This window comes from Aphelocoma coerulescens, unplaced genomic scaffold (genome assembly GCF_041296385.1).
Source record: "Aphelocoma coerulescens isolate FSJ_1873_10779 unplaced genomic scaffold, UR_Acoe_1.0 HiC_scaffold_75, whole genome shotgun sequence".
Classification (NCBI taxonomy): domain Eukaryota; kingdom Metazoa; phylum Chordata; class Aves; order Passeriformes; family Corvidae; genus Aphelocoma; species Aphelocoma coerulescens.
In genome coordinates this window covers 1,441,570-1,458,084 of record NW_027184061.1, presented here as the reverse complement: position 1 = coordinate 1,458,084, position 16,515 = coordinate 1,441,570, and the positions used below count along the sequence as shown (strand labels likewise).

The 16,515-nt window shown below is 57.6% G+C and overlaps 1 pseudogene; it reads left to right on the top strand.

The window, feature by feature from the left end:
- LOC138102438 (zinc finger protein 850-like) overlaps positions 1-16,515 on the top strand; it is a 385,524-nt pseudogene that overhangs the window by 109,843 nt on the left and 259,166 nt on the right.

Below are 16,515 nucleotides of genomic sequence, written 5' to 3'. Positions count from 1 at the left end.
AAGGGGCAGGGGAGGAGCCCAGGCCCTTCCATCCCTGCAAACCAAAGCGTCCCTTGCACGGCTCTGAGCCCCGGTGGCCCCGCGGGCGTTGGTTTCTGTCGGGCTCGCTGCCGCCAGCCCAGGGCCAGCCCGGGACTGAAGCCGACTAGCAAAAGCTCGTATACAATTAATCACCTTACAGTACCACAAAATTCAAATAATCCTGTTATTCTGAATCATTTTCTCTCACTGCAGTCTTCAGGCGAGACACAACTGCCCTGGGCAAAAGTCTGGGTGCGGAATTTACTCACTAACCAGTGGGAAGGCTGCATGAGCTTATGGTTTGGAGTCGTGGGTATGCTTGCGTTTCCACAGATACTGGGGTACGGTGGCTACCTGCAAAATGTGTTCGCCCTGACCTACGGCACCAGAGGCAGAACAGGCAACCTCCAAATGATGACCAGAACGCCAACCATCCAAATGGCCACCAGAATGTAGATCATCAGCCTAATGACTCTTCTGATGATGACCAGGATGTCAACCATCAGGCAGATGGTCCTTCTACAAGCAGAGACTGGGATGGTCCTCCCACAAGCAGAGACTGAACTTTAAATTTCTTGTTATGGAGTCAGATCGTTAAAGCCTTAAGGACATATTTAGAATTAATAACTGATGTAAATTTCTATTTAGGATTAATAGTAGAGTTGTTCTCCTATCAAACAAAAAGGGGGAATTGTAGATACAAAAATGCTGCTAGCAAGGATTTTCTTGCTATTTTCTAAGTCCGTGAGAGACGTTTCTCTCTCACAGAAGAGGTGGCAGGGAATGCAAACAACCAAACTACCTGCAACCTTGAAAAGTCTTGTTTATGGTACAGTAGAAAAATATTTTGACAATGGATGTTTTAGGATTTTAGCCAATCCCCAAGAGGAGGCTGATCCTTTGTCCAATTAGACTCTGAAGAAAAAAGTCTATAAAAGAGTTTGTAAAATAATTAAATAAATCAATCTTGCTGCACAATTCCTGCCTGCTGGACCTTTTCTCCTCCTCTTCCCTATGGCTGCGGGACACGGTGATACACCCTAGGGCCTAGGCCTGTGGTAATAGCTTTCTGTTCAAGTTACAAAGCATTTTAAACCTTTCTTTGCAGAGTATCTTAATACATATCAACCAATAAGCACCATACACAATACTTTTACATTTGGCTATAGCCAAATAGCTACTACCATTACCATATTATAGTCATTATTATCCAATCACAAGAGTAAGCAAGTTACAATTAAAGCTTACAATGGAAAGTTCTCAGACCTTTCTTCCACCTGCCACATCGACATTTGTTTGCCGGTGATAGCTCTCTCTTTTTGGTAAAAACATGTTTTCTATTTACTTATGCTCTTCTTGAGACTTATTTACTTGATGAAAAACATGTCTTTGTTTGTTGTCACATACCTGTGTTCTAATCATAAAAATCTCCTTCCAGCTCATCTCCAACCTTTGCCTTCTCAGTTATTCAATGATCACTGGTTCAGCAAAACACCTTTTCTCTACATCAAAACTTGCTTTCATTTCTATCTCACCCTCAGTTTCTACATTCAGAGATCTTTCTGCCAAGCCTACATATCTGTGAAACTTTCTTACCAAACTTTCATCCTCTCCAACACGGGACTGAATGCCACGGACAGCGATTGCTGAGAGTTGGAGATTCCAAACGCTCCAAGGGGCCCGAGGGAACCGCGCTGCGGCCTCGGGGCCTCCCTGGGGCACCACGGGGACCCCCCGAGCAGAGCGACTCTTCCCGCCCCCCAAAGTCCACAGGTTTGGGTCAGCTGAGGAAAAGAGCTGGAAAAAGGGGCTGGAAAGGGGCTGGAGCCCGAGGGGACCTCTCAGCCATGGCCTGGAGCAGCCGCAGGAAAATGCCCCAGAAACCAAGGAAATCGATGGAAGTAATGAGGAATTTTGGAACTCTTCCCGCTGCTGTTTCCAGAAGGTCCCGGCCGGGTCCTGCCGGGAGGAGCCAGGGGTGGGGAGGGGCCTCAGGGCTTAACTGGGGAGAAAAGTTGAATTGGGGCAAGGAAACTTTAATGGTGGGGAGAAAATGTGAACGGAGGGGATTTGAATGGGAGGGGATGGTTTGAACTGGGCAGAGAAAATGAAGTGGGGGAGGAGCCCCCCAGCCCTCGGCTGTGCCCCGAAGGTGCTGCCAGCGGTTCCCCTGCTCCCACCCCCCGGGCTGGGGGCGCGGAGCTGCCGCTGCTCCCTGGAAATGCCACGCGATAAAAACTCCACTCAAGCTTTTATGTTCCCAGTCATTCCCAATAAGGTCCCAGTTGCCCCCAACATGGTCCCAGTTGTTCCCAGTCATGCCCTATATGGTTCCTTTCACTCTCAGTCCCTCCCAGTAGAGTAAGGTAGGGCCCCAGTCACTTCCAGTATGAACCCAGCCTCTCCCAGTCAGTCCCTGTGATGCCTTTTGCCCCCATCATGGTCCCAGTTGCTCTAAGCATGATCCCAGTATGAGTCCAGTCACCCCCAGTATGATTCCAGGTAACTTCCCAGTATGAGTCTGGTTTGATTCCTGTCACCCCCAGTATGATTCCAGTCACTCCCAGATACTCCCAGAACTATGCCAGTCACTCCAATATGACCCTGTCACTCCCGGTATGATCCCAGTATGACCCCAGTATGGGCCAGCTGCTCCCAGGATGATCCCAGTTGCCCCCTGCATTTTTCCAACTGCACCCTTTCACCACCACTGTGGTTCCAGTCACTCCCAGAATGATTCCAGTCAGTCTCAGTATGATGCAAATCACTCCCAGTATATCCCAGCAGCACCCATTGGGCCTCAGCATGTTCCCAGTAGCCCTCAGTGTGGTCCCAATATATCCCAGTATAATCCCTGGTGCTCCAAATCTGCTCCTGCCCAGTCCCGGTCCTCGTCCCAGTGTATCCTGGTGTCCCATTCTGTCCCAGTTCATCCCAGCCTGTCCCAGTCCATTCTGGTTCCTTTCCGGCAGCCGCTGCCGTTTCCTGACTTCGTCTTCCCCTTCCCCCCCCCATCAAAGCTGCCCCCCCGCCCCCCAAGATGCTGATGGGGATCGGGGGCTTCGTGTTGGGCTTCGTCTTCCTGGCGCTGGGGCTCGGCTTCTACCTGCGCAAGCAGGTGATGGGAGGGGCCTGGGGGTCGTGTCCCCCCTCCCCCGGAGCTCTGTGCTCCCCCGGGGCCCCCCAGCCCGGTGTCACCCCCTTTGCTCTGCCCACAGAGCTCCTGAGCCGCCGGTGGCCGCAGCCCCTCCCCGTGGCCTCGGGCCCGACCGGGACCCCCCGCTCCGTCCCCGCGCTGATTTTGGGGGGTCGTGTGTCCCCCCAGCCCCGCTGTCACTCTGCCCCTGCCCGGCTGCTCCCAGTGTTCCCAATAAAGCTTCCCAGTTTGGGCTGGTCCCGTTTATTGAGGGGCACTGGGGAGAGACTTGGAGGAAACTGAGGGGGAGCCGAGAGTGGAGGGGGCAGAACCGACCCTGGGATGGATCGGGAATGGGGACCCCCCTGTGTCCCCACCGTGTCACCCCGCTCTGGGGGGCCCTTGGGAAGCACCTGAACGCCAACACAGCCCCCAGAGAACAGCAAAACGTGCCGGGACGCCCCTAAATCCCACAGCCTCCAACGACCCCCAAATCCCACAGAAAAAGTCCCCCCAAAAGAGCCCCGAAGAAAGGCGCCAATCAGAGACACCGCACGACAACCTTCAGCCAATCAGAGCGCGCGGCGCTGGTGACTCACCAGTTGCCAGGCAGACCCGCAGCGCTCAGCGCTCCCCACCCGGACCCCACCTGCGCCCCCCCCTCGCCCCCAGCGCCCCCCGCCAGGGGAATTTGGGGAGGGGGCGCGTGGGGGGCGCCCAGGCCGGGCCCAGAGCCCAGCGCTGCCCCAGCCCGACCTGTCCCGGCTCCGTCCCGGCTCCTCCCGCGGGATGCGGCCGCGTTGGGAAAACGGGGGGCCAAGGGTGGGCGCTGGGCCCGGGGGGAGCAGGAGAAGGGATGGGAGAGGAGGAGAAGGAGAAGGAGGCACCTTTTAATGATATTTTATTGAGTCTCGTTTTTTAGAGACCAGGATCAATACTCCCCGGCCGTCAGGGCGAGTCCCTCAGGGCTGCGGGGCCCTGCTGCCGGCTCACCCCGTGCCAGCCCAGCGCCAGCGCTCAGCGGGGCTTTGGCTTCCCGTGCCCTTTCCCGTGTCCCCAGCCCAGCGTCAGCAACCCCGTCTCCCCAGGTCGTGCCCGACCCCACCCCCCGTCCCCCCCTCCCCCTTTGTCGAGACACGGAGGATGAGAATTTCCCCACCATCCAGCCCAAGAGTTCCCCCGAGCCCATTTCCTCTCGTGCTTTCCCTCGGGAGCAGAGCCCCACCCCTCCTGGCTGCCCCCTCCTGTCAGGGACTTGGAGAGAGCCAGGCCCCCCTGAGCCTCCTTTCCTCCAGGCTCAGCGCCCTTAGATCCCTCAGCTGCCCCTCAGAAGTCCTCCAGACCCTTCCCCAGCTCCATTCCCATCTCTGGACGTGCTCCAGCCCCTCCATTCCATTCTTGAAGTTTGAAGCCCAATCGCTGTCCTGTCGCTGCAGGTGCCAAAACCGCAGGGAGACTCCTTGGAAATGGGGGTAGAGAGGAGCCCTTCAAAGGGAAACGTGTGCAAAACTGCTCCCAATGGCCGAGCGGGTTTGGTGTGGCTGCGGGAGGAAGAGATGCTCCGGGACTCCGCCTCGGCCCCGGAGCGGAGCGGCCCGTGCTGCCCCGGGGCGCGCGGGGCTCGGCCGTGGGGCGCGCGGGGGGGAACGGACACACGGGCACCGGACACACGGACACGCGGACAAACGCTCCCAGCGCTTCAGCGGCAGCAGCGGCAGCAGCGGCAGCAGCGGCAGCAGCGCAAAAGCAGAGAGTCTAAGAACCCTCTGCGTCCCTTCTCCTGCTCCTCCTCTCCCTCTCCCAGTGTCTCGCACCCTCTCCCGCTCTCCCTTTGGTTCGCAACCCCCCCTCCCGCGGCCTCCCTCTCCCCAGGCCCGGCCGGGCCATGCCCCCGGCCCGCCCCCGGCCCCGGGCGGGGCTGCGCCCTCCCCGCCCCCGGGCGTCCCGCCGCGGTCCCGCCTCCGCCCGGCTCTCGCCGTCCTGGCTGTGGCGCTGCTGGGCGGGCATCAGTGCCTGGCTCCTGGGCACCATCGCCAGCCCCTGGCTCCGGCTGGCCCGACCCCGGCCCCGGCCCCGGCCTCGGCTCCTCCCGGGGCCCGCCGGGGACACAGGCGGCGCGGCCGCTCCCGCCGCCTCCGCAGCGTCTTCCCCGCTCCGAGCTCCGCCGCTCTTGAGCGCGGCCGCCGGCCCCGAGCCGCCGGTGGCCCCTCCAAAAGAGCCCCCATGTGCGGATGGCCGGCCCGGGGCGGTTGAGCGGCGCTCGGGGGCCGTTCCTGGCCCCGGGCCGAGCGCTGACGGCCGCGTCTCGCGGGCACGGAAGGCGCAGCAGGGCCTGAAGGAGCGCTACCGGCTGGGTTCGCTGCTGGGGCGCGGCGGCTTCGGCAGCGTCTTCGCGGCCACGCGGCTCTCGGACGGCGCCCCGGTGAGTGGCGGGGCCGGCGGCGGGCGCAGGAGGCGGGGGGCAAAGGAGGAGGAGAAGGAGCATGCGGCTGGGCACGGCGGGCGGCGAGCTCAGCCCGCTGCTCCCCTTGCCTTGCAGGTGGCCATCAAACGGGTGCCGCGGAACCGCATCGGCCATTGGGGCGAGCTGGTGAGTGAGCGAGGGGCAGCGGGAGAAGCCGGGGCGCGGCGGGCGGGGATGAGCCGAGGCCCAGCAGGGTGGAAGCCGCCAGAACGCCTCGAGGGAGAGCGGCCGTGGGGCCAGCGGAGCGCGCAGAGCGTCCCCGGCTGGCTGAGGGCTTCCCGAGCCCCGGCACGGCATCAGCCCCGCTGACGGCACCGTGCTCCTCCCGCAGCCCGACGGCACCCGAGCACCACTGGAGATCGTGCTGCTGGACAAGGTGTCCGCTGGCTTCCCTGGCATCGTCCAGCTCCACGAGTGGCTGGAGCTCCCCAACAACGTGCTGATGGTGCTGGAGCGCCCGGAGCGGTGTCAGGACCTCCTTCACTTCATTCGGGCACGGGGCTTCCTGTGCGAGGAGGTGGCGCGGCACCTGTTCCGCCAGGTGCTGGAGGCCGTGCGGCACTGCACCAGCTGCGGGGTCCTGCACCGGGACATCAAACCGGAGAACATCCTGGTTGACCTGGCCACCGGGCAGGCCAAACTCATCGACTTTGGCTGTGGCACCTACCTGCAAGCCGCAGCCTACACCAGCTTTGCAGGTGAGCCCACGCAGGGGGAGGCTCCTGGTAGCGGCATCTCACAGCCCAACATCTCACAGCCCAACATCTCACACCCCAACATCTCTCGGCCCAACATCTCACAGCCCAAGCCGGCTGTGGCAGGGGGGATTCTCCCTTTTGCTGCCAGTCATGGCAGCCGGAGTGTTCAGCTGAGCTGCTTTTGAGCGGCGCTGGCTGAGGGGCCATCTTCCAGCCCTGCTGGCAGCCTTCGCCAGCCACTCTGCCCAGGACTGGCGCTGGGGCTGGGGCAGCCAGCACCACAGAAACACGCGTGGGTGGGGGTAGCAGAGAGGGGGGGCCAGAACCTGTGCTCCAGCCCGTTTGGTGTGCAGGCGAGACAGGGCTCAGACTGCTCTGCTGCCCGTGGTTGCCTTGGCTTAAGAATGGTTTCTGGGGCAGTGCAGGCAGGGAGGATGAAAGCGTGGTTTTTCCCCAGCATCAAGTGGGTTTTTCCTTTGCATGGAATGCTCGGGCCTTGCCAGGGCTTCCGCTGCCCTCTTGCGACACCAGCGGCTTCTTTTCCAACCCCCAGTTTGTACACAAGTCCCAGGTGCTGGCCAGAGGGCAGCGGGTCACGCCGCGTGCCGCTGCTGCGGCCCCCGCATGCCCAGGGATGCTGGGGCGAGGCTCTGGGAGCAGGCAGCGTCCCCCTGAAGAACTCCATCTCTATTCCATAGGAACACCGTCCTACAGCCCCACGGAATGGACCCAGTTCGGCTGGTACTACGGCGAGGCAGCGACCGTCTGGTCCCTGGGCATCGTGCTGCACCAGATGGTCTGCGGGGAGCACCCTTTCAGGAGGGGCTGGAACAGCACCTGGGGCCGGCTCTCGCTCCCACGACGGCTCTCTCCAGGTGGATCCTCATCTCTGCAGCACGGGGGGAATAGCAGTGCTGGGAGACAGCAGCGGGCTCAGGAGCATCCCGCACTGGCAGCTGCTGAGGAGGTGGCAATGTCCTGCTCTCCTGCTCTCCTCCAAAAGAAAGAATTGATGGCAAAGTTTAGGCACAGCCCTGAGCACACGCAGCACGGCCTGGCCATGGCAAGAGTGGGGCAAAGCGGACAGGAGCCTTCAGCAACTGACTGGTGCTTTCTGCTTTCTGTCCGCAGAGTGCCAGAATCTCATCCGACGGTGTTTATCCGTGCTGTCCTCGGAAAGGCCCTCATTAGAAGACCTGTCCTGTGATCCTTGGATGCAGGATATTCACGTGCCATAGGAGAAGGGAGAGAGCCACACGCACGCTTTGACCCAGGGAGCCGGTAAGTTCCAGCTGCACACGCGCCTTGGCAAGAAGCAGCAAAGAAAGGCAGAGTTTTTGTCCTGCCTGAATCGCTGCGCAGGGCTCCTCAGCTGGGCACGCGCAGCCCTGCTGCTGGAGCTGAGCTGCTCTTCCCAGCACTGGTGGCCCCCACGCCAGCTGCTTTTGCTTGTCCTTCTTCAGCGACAGCCGGGGCCCTGGGCAGAGCGCTGACAGCCTGCTCCAGCCCCAGGGAAGAAGGAGCCCCTGGAGAAGCTGTGCCAGGTGCGGCTGCTGCTGCTGGAGACATGGAGGGTGACATCATGGATGACAAGCTCTTCCTCCACCTGGCAAGCTGAAGATGATGGACTTCAATGGTGGCACCTTCTCCAAAGCCAGGCTCCACAGCGAATTTGCAGATGAGTCCACACGCAGGGGGATGCTCCCAGATTTGTGCATTGCACAGCCTGGCCGGGAAGCAAAGGTTCCCCCCTTTGCTGGGGCGGATGCAACCAATTCTTCAGTCGGCTGCCAAGCTGCTTTTTGGCAGGGCTGGGGGGATGGGCTGGGCTGGTTTTGAACTGGGAGTCTGCTCCTGGCCCTGCCAACAGCCCCCAGCACCCACCGTGGCCCGCGCTGGGGCTGGGGCTGGGGCTGGGGCAGCCAGCCCGACACAAACAAAGCCCCATGGTGGGAGCAGAGGTTGGACACCAGAAGCTGTGCATGGGCTGCTTTGCTCTGCAGGCAAGGAAGGGCTTGGGCTGCTCCACTGCCCTTGTTGGCTTTGGGCTCAGCATGACTTTTGGGGGCAGTGCAGGGGGAAGGCAGAAAGCGTGGGCTGCCCTGGCCCGTGGGTGGGTTTTTCCCTCGCATGGCGGGCTTGGGCCTTCCTCAAGGCCCCAGCAGAGAGAAGATTTTTTACCTTTTTCCTTGTTTTCCATTTTTGTCTGTAATCTCTTTTCATTTGGTTTGTTTTCCCAAAGGAAGCGTTCTAGGTGCTGTCTGGTCCGGATGGTGAAGTGCTTGGGAGCAGCTGTGGCGTGGGTGGGACGTGCCCTTGGAGAAGGGCTAAGGACACTGTTTGGGAGCAGCTTTTCTTCTGGCGGCGGGAGGCGTGAGGTGGGTGCCCGTCCTCTTGGCACGGCTGGGATAAGGGCTTTTGGGAGACGGCAGCGAGCGCAGCAGCATCCCGCTCTGGGCAGCTGCTGAGGAGGTGGCTGTGCCACGGCCGGCTGCAGGCTGGGCACGTGTCCTGCCCTCCTGCTCTCCTGCCAGAGGCAGCAATGCTGGGCAGCTTTGGGCAGCGCTCTGAGCGCGGCCAGCACGGCCTGGGCACCGCGGGCGGCTGGGACAAGGGGGACGGGAGCCTTCAGCTGACGGGCGCTTTCTGCTTTCTCTCCTTGCAGCCGGGCTCTGTGGATGCTGAGGCTGCTCTGGGCTCCGCCAGGGCTCTGCTGCGGCTCAGCCCCGGGGCCATGAGAAGCCAAAGAAGAAACGCCGTGACCTGCAGCAGAGACGTGCTTGAGCAGCTCGGCAGTGCAGCTCAAGTTTGCAGAGCGTGCACCTCCAGGGGAAAATATGACACCCCCCCAATAACAAACTTGTTCAGTAACTTCTGAAATGAAATCAGTCTGGGTTGACCCCCAATGCCATTTTTCAGCTTGCTCAAGCTGAAGCTCAGCCTTTCTCTGAACAGTTCTCTCCCCCACCTGCCTTTGGCTCCACAAGTTCTCCCTCTCTCCCCCAGTGAATTCCCAGCTCACCGCAGTCCCCATTGCACTGTAGCCTTCCTTGATGCCCCTGGCCACGAGGAAGAGCGAGCCCCAGGTTTAGGGACTCATGTTGTCACTGGCTGAAGAACAGCAATGTCTCAGAGGTCTGGTGAGATTTGGGGGTCATTCAGAGCTGCTCTCCAGGCCTCAGCTCTGCTCACTGCTGGCTTCCCACTCCCTTTTCCTCGTTCTTCACAGAGCAGGATGAGCTCTGGGAATGCCCTTGACCCTCGCCACTCTTCCCAGCCCAGCCACCCAGCCCAGTTAGGCTTAAGCTGGAGCTTCTCTGTCTCCTCTGGCACCCCAGTGCAGTCCCCTCTGCGGGGAGCAGCAGCCCCAGAGCGCAGCACACAGCAGTGCAGGCCACACCTGGAGCAGCTCCCTGCAGCCATGGCCTGGCTCTTTGTGGCAACCAAATGCTCCCTGTGTGCAGCTGTCCCTGGAGAATGGCCCCAGGGCAGAGCCCAGCCGGGCTCCCACTGCATCCCCTGGAGCCTGGGGCAGACAGCGCTGGCAGAGCTGAGGTTCATGGTGAGCACCCAGAGCTGTGGCTCGCAGTCGCTGTTTGCAAGCGCTGTGATCTCATCTCCTGCAACCTGTGGGGAAAACGAGCTGTGCAGCCAGGCCAGCGCTGCCCCTCTGGGCAGGGACGAGGCTGAAGGCCTTTCCTGTTGCCGAGGAGGCGGCATTAAGCCTTAGCAGGGCCTGGCAGCTGTGGAGCCGGATCTCGCCCGCTGTCCGGGACTCGCTGCCCACCAACCGCCCCCACCCGCCGCGCTCCGTTCTGCAGGGACAGAAGGCTCTGGCTGTGCGAGGGTTTCCATCACGTCTGTGTACCCGTGGCTGTGGAACGCACACGGAGAGGGAAAGTGTCAGCCACGGTGCTGGCACACTCCTTCCTTTCCATACAGGACACGTCCCTGCGCACCCCGTGTGCGGATCTATTCAAAGGAGAGGCATGGATAGAGATTTCCCACAGAGCTCTGACTCTGGCGGAACTCACCTTGTCAGCCAGCAGCCAGGGCATTTGTTTCCCAGCTCTGTGTCAGTCGGTGCCCCAGAGCTGAAGGGAGCAGCATTTAGAAGCAGTTTCCAGATTTCTAGGCAGGCAGTGGAGCTGACAAGCATCCGTGCAACTCGCCGTGTTCATCGGGAGGGGCTGCTGCTTCTTTGGGAATACGGCACAATGGAGACATGAGACTTGGAAAAATCCCAGCTCTCGGTGGATTTGTGCAGGAGGGGGAGCAGCAGAAACACTTTGTGTCTGCTTGTGGGGACACAAGGTCCAAGGAGCGGGGCTGGCAGAGGGTGACCTGGGCTGCTGGCAGCTCAAGTCCCGTGTGTTGGGTCTGCCTGAGGGAAAGTTCACGGGCCTTCCAGGGCTGTGCTTTGCATTGGTAGCTGGACGGGTGCTGGTAACAGAGCGGTGTTCTGGCTACTGCCCAGCAGCGCTGTCCCTCTGCCATTCCTTCCCCCATCAGAGGGGATGGGAGTGGGCAGGATCCTGGCAGGGGACACAGCCAGGCCAGCGGACCCAAATCAGCCAAGGGGATGTTCCAACCATATGACCCAGATCAGATGTATAAAGCAAAGGGAGAGAGGAGGAAGGGCACCTTTTCCCCCAGAAGCTGAAGTTTCCCTGAGTGTTCCAGTTCCAAACTCTTGACCCTTTTTGGAGGCATAACGTTCTCACCCCGTAGTCTTCCAGTCATCCTCGAGTTGTAGAATTTTAGAGCAGTCAAATTAATCAAGTTCACATTTTCTAGATATTGCTGTGTCATTTTCTTGATATCCATGTGAGAGGGGACACAGTGATGGATGGGTTTGCATGGGAGCTGCAGAGCCCCGAAATGGAGAGCCTGAGTGTCCCAGCAGGATTTGCAGGAGTGTGGAGGGCAGCTGGAAAGAAGATCGTGGGCAATATTCTCCTGCCTCCATCTTCCAAGGAAGCTTTGATTCAATCCCTGTCTGCATTCTGCCATGGGGCCTCCAGAGGCCCAGGGAGGTGTCTGGGTGGCCCCAGAAGGCGCTTGCAGAACCCTGGGGCAGCAGGGAAGGGGCAGGAGCATCCCTGTGGTGCTGGGAGAGACACCCAGAGGGGGCCACCCCTGGGGCCCAGGCAAGAGCTGCATTCAGGCAGCCAAATTCATGCAGGGTCTGCCTGGGCACTGCCAAGGACCAGTCCAGTGAGCTCCTGTCCTCTTTCACCTCTTTGTATTTTCTTTGTATTTCTTTGTATTTATTTCTTTGTATTTACCCTTATTATTATCTTTGTGTTTGTTGACCCTCAAAATGCCATTCGAAATATTTTTCCCCCAAAATAAATACTGACTTATTTTAGTGGCTGCTTTGGACAAATTTGGAGGAAAATATCCTCTCACAGAAGGCAGGTTACAACCAGCCCTCTCCCACCTGGTCTGGGAAAATAATATTTTCCTCTGAGGAAAGTGAAAGAGAAAAAGAACCTATTTATTTAAGAAACACACAGCAAAAGGATAATAATGCTGAATACTAAAACCTCTCGCTGTGGAGAGAAACCTGGGAAGATTTCAGAGTCCTTCTGTAGGTGTGCTCTCTCTCCTCCTCCTTGGAGCTGGGTTGGTGTCCTCCAGGGCCTCGGTGGAAAATTCTGCCAGTGTGTTCTGATGTTGAAACAGTCCAGAAGAGAAGAAGGGAAAAAGCCCAAGTCCCAAGAAAACAAACTTCAACTCTCCGTCTCCCTCCGGAGAAAAGGAGCCGAAAGCGCGCTGGAAAGCAAGCAGGGCGCTCCCTCCGCTCTTCTCGCTGCCGCAGCAGAACGCAGAGGAGTGTGTGTCTGTGTCCTTGAACAACCGCTTTGAAAAGTTCGCTCGGTGTTTTCTCTCTCCCCCGTCGGGCTCAGTTTAAAGGCACAGAAAGGCACAGGATTGATTTCTGGGCAGAGAGCAGCGATAGGGGATACACATCATAAAGTCACCCCCAGACAGGAATGTACGGAGTGGGAGAGCTCTACAGTCCTGTGTCTTTAGTTCCAAGGGTATGGAAGTGTCGATGGGTCCTTTGGTAATCGCACAGTTCTGGATCGGTTCCCGCCGGGTGGAGCCATTTTTATACAGAAGTCAGTGTATTCACACAGCACAGATTGTTGTGTTTTCCTGTGTATCAATTTCTGTGTAAACCTGCATCCCGTTGTACAGTTTTATCGATGTATGAATTTCTGTGTAAAGCTGCGTGGCCTTTGTAGAGTTTGGTTCAGGCTCTGTGGGTGTTGAGAGAGTGCGATGGATGTTTGGCTTTCTCTCCAGACGTGTATCTGTACAGGTACCACCGTGTGACCCATCAGACATTTAACTGTGTGAACCAAAAGGGATCTTTGTATCTTTCCATATGGTGAGCAGAGATGGAACAATCTGCAGGAAGCTTGTAACAGAATGTTGGGGTTTTGGGAGTTCTCCTGGGGTTTTTTCTCTTAAAGGAATTTGCCCCATACATGTTGCCATGGGGACAAATTACTGGGTGGTTAAGAAAAACAACAGCCCTGGCCATAGATGGAGGGGTGCATCTTGCTACTCTTTTTTTTCACCTAGCTGTGTGGGCAGTCAGTCCCTGGCGTTTTGGATGACGGAGAGAGAGGCTGCTTCTCTGGCTGCTTTCCTTCTACCAGAGAGACCCCGGGATTCCCAAGTCTGCCTTCCCTGCCCCGCTGGGAGCCAGGCTGCAGCCGCCCTTCCCCTGCCATTGTGTCGAGCTTTCGCTGTTCTCTAGCCCCGCTCTCCCTGCCTGCTGAGACCTCCGCGGGTTCCCACCGCAGCTCCGGAATTTTGATACATCTTGTCTGACACCCGGGATTTGTGCTCATCCCTGCCATTCCAGCCTGCTGTTCCCGAGGCTCCAGCCGGACACCGGGATCGGCTGTCCAGGGGGTTTGTGAAGCCTTTGTCCCATCCCTCCCCGGGATCCCAGGCCACCAGTGCCGCGTGCTCCCCGAGCTCGCTCCGGAGCGCCCCCTGCAGCCGCGGGGGAACCATCGCACCTGCCCTGCTCACCGGGAGCCGCCAGCGCCCCTGCCGGCTGCGAGTGGAACTGCACCCGAGGGGAAAGGGCCTGACAGCCGAGAAGGCTGGGACTGGGTTTGTGATTGTTTGCTGTTACTGCCATAGTTATTGTTGTTTGTTTGACTGGTTACACACGTATAGATATATAATAGTAAAGAACTGTTATTCCTATTTCCCACATCTTTGCCAGAAAGCCCCTTGATTTCTAAATTATAATAACTCAGAGGGAAGGGGGTTGCATCTGCCATTCCAAGGGAGGCTTCTGCCTTCCTTAGCAGACACCTGCCTTTCAAACCGAAACAGATCTTGGCATCCAACATGCTGCCTGAGGGCATTAAGAGAAAGGGGTGAAAAAGGAATAACAGTTCCTGGGTAACTTAATATTGTGTGCTGGATATAGGAACCTTGTTAGGTAGCACTATGTGGTCTAGTTTACCCTGGTTTGGGTGGCAGGTGGTCGTTCTTCCCCTTTGCAGCTCCTTACCTAAACATGGGTCCTCTGACTAAGGCTGACCCAGTTTGCCCTATGGGTTAAGAAGGTGAGGGATTCATGGGCTTTTAACTTCCTCCGGAATGTGGGCACATGGATAAAGGGCTATCACACACTGAGTACATGTTTTTGGGGTTGTGTTAAAAATGGTACCTTCTGTGAGGAAATGACACCAGGGGAAGTTTTCCCCCAACCCCTCAACCAGTTCTTTGGGCCCACATCACCAATTTTCGAAGGGTTTAGATTTCCTCTGGATACTAACCAACTGGTGCTGATAGGCCTACTCTATTTAGCCCTCAGAGATAAGTTGAAATTTGCTTGGATAACTACCCAGACACTGGCCTCAGAGACTAGAGATCCTACCCCAGAGCCTGATCCTGCCCCCGAACCTGACACAGCCCCAGACACTAGAGATCCAGCCCCAGAGCCTGACCCAGCCCCACAGCCTGATACTGCCCAACAGCCCACCTCAGAAATGGACTACCCAAACTGGGTGAGGGTACTGGTGAAGGGGATGTAGGAGATGTGCCAGGAAATATGCCAGATGATAACGGAATACACCTCCTCCAGGCTCCAGCTGAATCACAAGGACAATCACAGCCAGCAGCAGTCGCCCCTGTGCAGAGGAGGAAGTAGAAGACCATATCAGTACGACCAGTTAATGATGATGGGCAACCAGGGCCCTCACAACCAGCAGGAGAGCCAGAGCCAGAAATCATCAGTGAGTCCCTGTCATATGATAGTCTCTGTAATATGCGAAAAGACATTGTGCAAAGGGGGCGTGAGCCTTATACAACATGGCTGCTTCAGCTTTGGGACCTTATGGGCACAGGTGTACAACTGGATAGTGGTGAGGCAAGGTATCTGGGATCGTTGACGCAGGACCCAGGCGTGGACCAGATATTTGTGAGGGAGCCAGGACCCCTTTCTCTCTGGGAGCGGCTCTTAATGAGTGGGAGAGAAAGGTTCATTCACAAAGACAGAATGCAGGAGTACCATCATAGAATGCAGTGGAAGACACTCGAGGAAGGGATCCAACAGCTAAGAGAGGTGGCAGTATTAGAGGTACTCTTTGGGAGGGATGGACAGCATGATAATGACCCCGATAAGGTCAGGTGCACAGGACAGATGATGTGGAACCTGGCAAAGCTAGGGCCACCGCAATACACCACCTTCATTGCAACGATTGATGCTGACAATAACTGAGAAACAGTGGGCTCTGTTGCCAACAAGCACAGGAATTATGACAGTATGGTCAATGGTCCACTGAAAACTCACGTCACTGCTGTGGTCCAGGACCTCAAAGAGGAGATGAAGGAGATGAGGAAGGAAATGAGGGAGGAGATGAGGAAGGTCAGTGTGGCACCAGTGCGAGTCACAGGCCCCCAGGTCAGAGCCCCCAAGTCCCCCAGCTAGAGAGAGAGGGTACACCCCACGAGCTGAGCTGTGGTTTTTCTGTGCGTGCATGGGGAAGACATGAGAAGGTGGGATGGGAAACCCACTTCTGTCCTGGCAGAGCAGGTGCGTGAACTCAAGGAGGGAGGCACTAACCGAGGGGATTCTGCTAAGGTGAAAGTAGCCTCAGCCTCCCGTGACCGAGCTGCCAGGTATTACAGAAGGGAGGATGATATGTTGGATCCCCTTGAAGGGACCTCTAGCATGTACGCCCAGGGAAAGAATGATAACCAGGTCTAGAGGGGCCCTGCCTCTAGCCAGGAGGCGGTACGGGAAAGCCGCGTTTTCTGGACGGTGTGGATCCCATGGCCTGGCACATCAGAGCAACAAAAATATGATGCATTGGTTGACACTGGAGCACAGTGTACTTTAATGCCATCAGGACATGTGGGGGAAGAACCTGTATCCATCACTGGGGTGACCGGGAGATCACACGATTTGACGTTGTTGGAAGCTGAGGTGAGCCTGACTGGGAAGGAGTGGCAAAAGCATCCGATTGTGACCGGCCCAGAGGCCCCGTGTATTCTGAGCATAGACATCCTCCAGAATGGGTATTACAAAGACCCAAAAGGACTCAGGTGGGCATTTGGGATTGCTGCTGTGGAGGCAGAGGGCATTAGGCAATTGAACACCCTGCCTGGACTATCAGAAAATCCCTCTGCAGTTGGACTCCTGAAAGTGGAAGAGCAACGAGTGCCAGTTGCCACCTCGACAGTGCACGGCCGGCAGTATTGGACAAATCGAGATGCTGTGATCCCCATCCACAAGATGATCTGCAAGCTGGAGAGCCAAGGGGTGGTCAGCAAGACCCACTCACCCTTCAACAGCCCCATCTGGCCTGTGCACAAGTCTGACGGGGAATGGAGATTGTGGACTATTGTGCCTTGAATGAAGTGACTCCACCACTGAGCGCTGCTGTGCCGGACATTTTGGAGCTCCAGTACGAGCTGGAGTCCAAAGCAGCAAAGTGGTATGCCACTATTGACATTGCTAATGCTTTTTTCTCCATTCCTCTGGCAGCAGAGTGCAGGCCTCAGTTTGCCTTCACCTGGAGGGGCTTGCAGTACACCTGGAACCGACTGCCCCAGGGCTGGAAGCACAGTCCCACCATCTGCCATGGACTGATCCAGGATGCACTGGAAAAGGGTGAGGCTCCAGAACATCTGCAGTACATTGATGACATCAT